Here is a 6,395-nt window from a genome sequence, read left to right on the forward strand (position 1 = left end):
AATATAATATTCATAGTATTATCATACTGTATACGGCGTCAGTAGCACTCTCAAATATAATATTCATATCATAGTATTATCATACTGTATACAGTATCAGTAGCACTCTCAAATATACTACAGTTCTGAGTGGGGACTGACAACTCTACCACACACTGCACACACCTCCATCATGAACACTGCACACACTCCAGCATGCACACACACTCCATTACACGCACGCACATACAAACACACACAATCCCGCACGCACGCACGCGCGCGCACACACACACACACACACACACACACACAGACACAGACACAGACACAGACACAGACACAGACACACACTTCATTACGCGCACGCACATACACTCCATCACGCACGCACACACACACACACACACACACACACACACACACACTCCATTACACACGCACACACTCCATGACGCGTGCGTACGCTCGCACACACGCACACACACGCACACACACACACACACACACACACACACACACACAAACAAAATTCATCACGCGCACGCACACACACAAACTTGTCCTTCACAAAAAAAGGATGTCTCATAAATGTTCTGTAACTGACACACCTTGCACACATACTAACAAACTCACACACCTGGACTTTGATGATAACAAATGTGGGCCAGGGGCAGGACACACACACACACACACACACACTCCATTACGCGCACGCACATACACTCCATCACGCACGCACACACACACGCACACACACACACACACACACACACTCCATTACACGCACACACTCCATGACGCGTACGCTCGCACACATACCATTCATCTGCGCACGCACACACACAAACTTGTCCTTCACAAAAAAAGGATGTCTCATAAATGTTCTGTAACTGACACATCTTGCACACATACTAACAAACTCACACACCTGGACTTTGATGATAACAAATGTGGGCCAGGGGCAGGACACACACACACACACACACAGAGCGGACTGCGTGCGGATTGCGTACGGACTGCGTGCCACTCCTCTCTTCTTCTGCCAGTCAATTAGTGGCTGTGTTCTCATCACACTGTTCTCGCTTGCTTAGCTCTCACACATGGACTAATGGAATCACTTGTGACACACACACAGCTTACAGCTTAAGGATGTCTTCACAGACATCTTTAACACTTCCCTGAAGCAAGCCATCGTCCCATCATGTTTCAAAGCTGCCACCATCATACCTGTGCCGAAGAAAACTGCTCCATCCTGCTTCAATGACTACCGCCCTGTGGCACTGACACCCATCATCATGAAGTGCTTTGAGCGGCTTGTCATGTCACATATCAAATCCATTCTCCCCCCCACCCTGGACCCCTTCCAGTTTGCATACCGAGCCAAGCGGTCTACAGAGGATGCAATCTGATCTGCTCTGCCCTCCACCCAGCCCTCACCCACCTGGAAAAAAGAGACTCATATGTGAGATTGCTGTTTATAGACTTCAGTTCTGCATTCAACACCATAATACCACAACAACTCATCAGCAAACTTGACAAACTGGGACTCAGTACCTACCTCTGCAACTGGCTACTGGACTTCCTCTGTCAGAGGCCTCAAGTAGTACGTGTTGGCAACAATACCTCAAGCAGCATCACACTGAGCACAGGGGCCCCCCAAGGCTGCGTGCTCAGTCCGCTGCTCTTCACCCTGCTGACGCATGACTGCACTGCAACCTACAGCAACAATCACATAGTGAAATTTGCTGACGACACAACTCTGGTGGGTCTCATCACCAAGGGCGACGAGACCCAATACAGGTTGGAGGTCGACCATCTGACCACGTGGTGCAGGGACAACAACCTCCTGCTGAACGTCAGCAAGACCAAAGAGATTGTTGTTGACTTCCGGAGAGGTCACACCCAACACCTGCCACTGACCATCGACGGTGCTGTGGTGGAGAGAGCGAGCAGCACCAAATTCCTGGGGGTGCACATCAGCGAAGACCTCTCCTGGACCACCAACACTGCATCACTGGCGAAGAGAGCTCAGCGCCGCCTGTACTTCCTGCGGAAACTCAGGCGAGCAAGTGCTCCACCAGCCATCATGACCACATTCTACCGAGGCACCATTGAGAGCATCCTCTCCAGCTGTATCGCTGTGTGGGGCGGAAGCTGCACTGAATACAACAGGAAAGCCCTGCAGCGCATAGTGAACACAGCTGGAAGGATTATTGGTGCTTCACTCCCCTCCCTGAAGGACATTTACACCACCCACCTCACCCGCAAGGCGACCAAAATTGTGAGTGATGCAAGTCACCCCGCTCACAATCTGTTCGATCTACTGCCCTCTGGGAAGAGGTACAGAAGCCTGCGCTCCCGCACTACCAGACTCACCAACAGCTTCATACACCAAGCTGTAAGGATGCTGAACTCTCTCCCTCCTCTCCCCCCTCCACCCTCAGCTACATAACATCCTGGACATTGGACCCACAATGGCCGCGTGCACTACTCCACTTGCACACTTGTACACTTTACAACTTGTTGTTGTTGTCCTGAAAACACAACACATCTGCTGCTCTTACATAACTTGCACCACTATGTCACTTTCTTTCTTACTTAGGTCAAACAGAACTACACAAGCCTTTTATTGGCCTGACTTTGCACTAGTATTTTATTGACTGTCTATGCACAATTTCAACCAAATTTTGCTGCTCTTATTTTTTTCATTATTATATGTGCCCTCTTATTTACTTACTTTTTTGTTTACTTGAATGTTATGTTTGTCTGTGGACTTAAATTGGTAAAATATGTCTTGTCTTCACCGTGGGATAGTGAGAAACGTAATTTCGATCTCTTTGTATGTCTGGAACATGTGAAGAAATTGACAATAAAGCTGACTTTGACACACACACACTGGCTTGCATACCACCTGCCTCCCATGCATGCACTATTGCACTTGTGACACACACAACACAGCCACCTGCCTACCACACACATACAACACCACCACAGACATGCACCACATCTCCTTTTAAATTCCACACACACATGCGCGCGTGCACACAAACACACACACACACACACACACACACACACACACACACCCACCACAGACATGCACCACATCTCCTTTTAAATTCCACACACACATGCGCGCGTGCACACACACACGCGCACACGCGCGCACGCACGCACGCACGCACGCACGCACGCACGCACAGCACGCACGCACGCACACACGCACACACGCACACACGCACACACACACACGCACACACACACACACACACACGCACACACACACCACCACAGACATGCACCACACATCTCCTTTCCCATTTTCTCTGCATGACCTCTGTCCACAGGAATTACAGATCTGGAATCAGATGTGGAATCTCTCTCACACACACACGCTCTTGATCTCACTCTCTCTCACACACACACACACGCTCTCAATCTCACTCTCTCTCACACACACACACACACGCTCTCAATCTCACTCTCTCTCACACACACACACACATGCTCTCAATCTCAGTCTCTCACACATATATGTAGACACTAGATCCCTAATGAGGAGGAGGAGGCCCATGCACACCCCTCTCTACCTCTCACACAACAACACAACAACACGCAGCATCCTCAACCCATTTGCACTGGAGACTGGAGTGGAGACTCACTGGAGAGATAGAGGGAGAAGAAAGAGAGAGAGAGAGAGAGAGAGAGAGAGAGAGAGATGGAGGAGAGGAGAGAGAGATAGAGTAAGAGAAGGTGTGGACAGATATATATATATATGTTAAGGAAAGAGAAGAGATGGAGAGAGAAAAGAGAGAGAGAGATGGAGGGAGAAAAGAGAGATAGAGAGATGGAGGGGAGAAAGAGAGATAGAGAGATGGAGAGAGAAAAGAGAGATAGAGAGATGGAGGGAGGAAAAGAGAGATGGAGAGATGGAAGGAGAAAAGAGAGATAGAGAGATGGAGAGAGAAAAGAGAGATAGAGAGATGGAGAGAGAAAAGAGAGATAGAGAGATGGAGGGAGAAAAGAGAGATGGAGATGGAAGGAGAAAAGAGAGATAGAGAGATGGAGAGAGAAAAGAGAGATAGAGAGATGGAGAGAGAAAAGAGAGATAGAGAGATGGAGGGAGAAAAGAGAAATGGAGGAAGATGCAACACACCAACTTACCCACCAGTACAGAGTTGTGTGTGTGTGTGAGTGTTTGTGTGTGTGTGTGTCTGTCTGTCTGTGTGTATGTGTGTGTGTGTCTGTGTGTGTGTGTGTGTGTGTGTGTGTGTGTGTGTGTGTGTGTGTGTGTTTGACTGCCTGCGCATGCATGTGGGAGCTCAATGCCTCATACTGGGGTGGCAGCAGAAAGAAGCTTTTTTATCTGACAAGAAACTAAAGCACCTTCTAAATACTGCATAGCATATGAGAGGAGAGAGGGAGGAGGGAGAGAGAGAGGGAGGGAGAGAGGGGGGGGATGGAGAGGGGGGAGGGGAGAGAGAGAGAGAGGGGGGGATGGAGAGGGGGGAGGGAGAGAGGGGGAGAGAGAGGGGGGGGATGGAGAGGGGGAGGGAGAGAGGAGAGAGGGGGAGAGAGAGGGAGGGAGAGAGGGGGGGGATGGAGAGGGGGGAGGGAGAGAGAGAGAGGAGGGGGGGGATGGAGGAGGGGGAGAGAGAGGGGGGGGATGGAGAGGGGGAGGGAGAGAGAGAGAGGGGGAGAGAGAGGGAGGGAGAGGGAGATGATATAAAGGGAGGATAGAGAGAGGGAGGGAGAGAAGGGATACTGATAGAAAAAGAGATAAACTGTTTCTCTCCCTCCATCTCTCTCTCTGTGCAGGGAGGTTAAACAGACCGTATCCCAGGAACTCCTCTACCTGGGCAGTCCCTACACTATATCTCTACAGTTCCTCTTTTAACAGGAACCTTTGGAGGAACCTTTGGGGACGCAGGAGCAGCACATCAACAACGTGAAGAACAAGGAGTCCAAAGAGACACACACACACACGGGGTCCAAAGAGACACACACATACACACACTCGTGAAGAACAAGGGGTCCAAAGAGACACACACACACACACACACTCGTGAAGAACAAGGAGTCCAAAGAGACACACACACACACACAAGGGGTCCAAAGAGACACACACATACACACACTCGTGAAGAACAAGGGGTCCAAAGAGACACACACACACACACACACACACACCCACTCGTGAAGAACAAGGGGTCCAAAGAGACACACACACATACATACACTCGCGGTGTGGGTGGGTGAGTGGGGTGTATATGGCTCTGCTGCACACCACACACACACACTATAGCGGGGGGGTGTATATGGCTTTGTTGCACACACACACACACACACACTATAGCGGGGGTGTGTATATGGCTTTGTTGCACACACACACACACACTATAGCGGGGGTGTGTATATGACTCTGCTGCACACACACACACACACTATAGCGGGGGGGTGTATATGACTCTGCTGCACACACACACACACACACACACACACACACACACACACACACTATAGCGGGGGTGTGTATATGACTCTGCTGCACACACACACACACACACACACACACACACACACTATAGCGGGGGTGTGTATATGACTCTGCTGCTTTCCACGCCGCTGTGCTGAACGACCCAACTAAAACACAACTAACACTGATACAGTCACCGTGGCAACAAGGGGTTAGGGAGTGTGAGACTGTTGTGAGGCAGACAAGAACTCTCACTGTGTGTGTCTCTATCTCATACACACACACACACACACACACACACACGCAGTAGGCATGTCAGAGAGATAAATGGAAAGATCCATCAGAGTGCAACATTATACACACTTGATTACACACACACAGATAAATAAAATGAATGGAAAGATCCACACATGTCCAGGCTTTGACCCCCCCCCCCCCCCCCCCCCCCCCACACACACACACTCACACACAAACACCCCAAACACTCACCCACTCACACACATTGAATAAATGGAACGATTTGCATTCATGTACATTCTAACCCTAACACACACATAGAATACTTAACCATTCTGCTCTTTCACACCCTATCTCTGGCTCACACACACACACACACACACAAATCAAATAAATGGAAATATTCACATGCATTCACACTCTAACCCCCACACACACAACTCTCTAACTATCACACACACACACAAATCAAATAAATGGAAACATTCACATGCATTCACACTCTAACACACACACACACACACACACAGACACAGTGCTGGGAGCAGGTTAATTTCTGCTGTAATGTGTCCATTATGGTAGGGGCAATGAGGTCACTCATGAGGGACTCATCCGGGTTCTGACCTCACAACACACGACTAACCCTCTACCCCCCCCCCCCCTCTCTCTCTCTTTTCCTCTCTCTCTCTCTCTTTCCTCT

Source organism: Alosa sapidissima, chromosome 5, assembly GCF_018492685.1.
Source record: "Alosa sapidissima isolate fAloSap1 chromosome 5, fAloSap1.pri, whole genome shotgun sequence".
NCBI classification, from domain to species: domain Eukaryota; kingdom Metazoa; phylum Chordata; class Actinopteri; order Clupeiformes; family Clupeidae; genus Alosa; species Alosa sapidissima.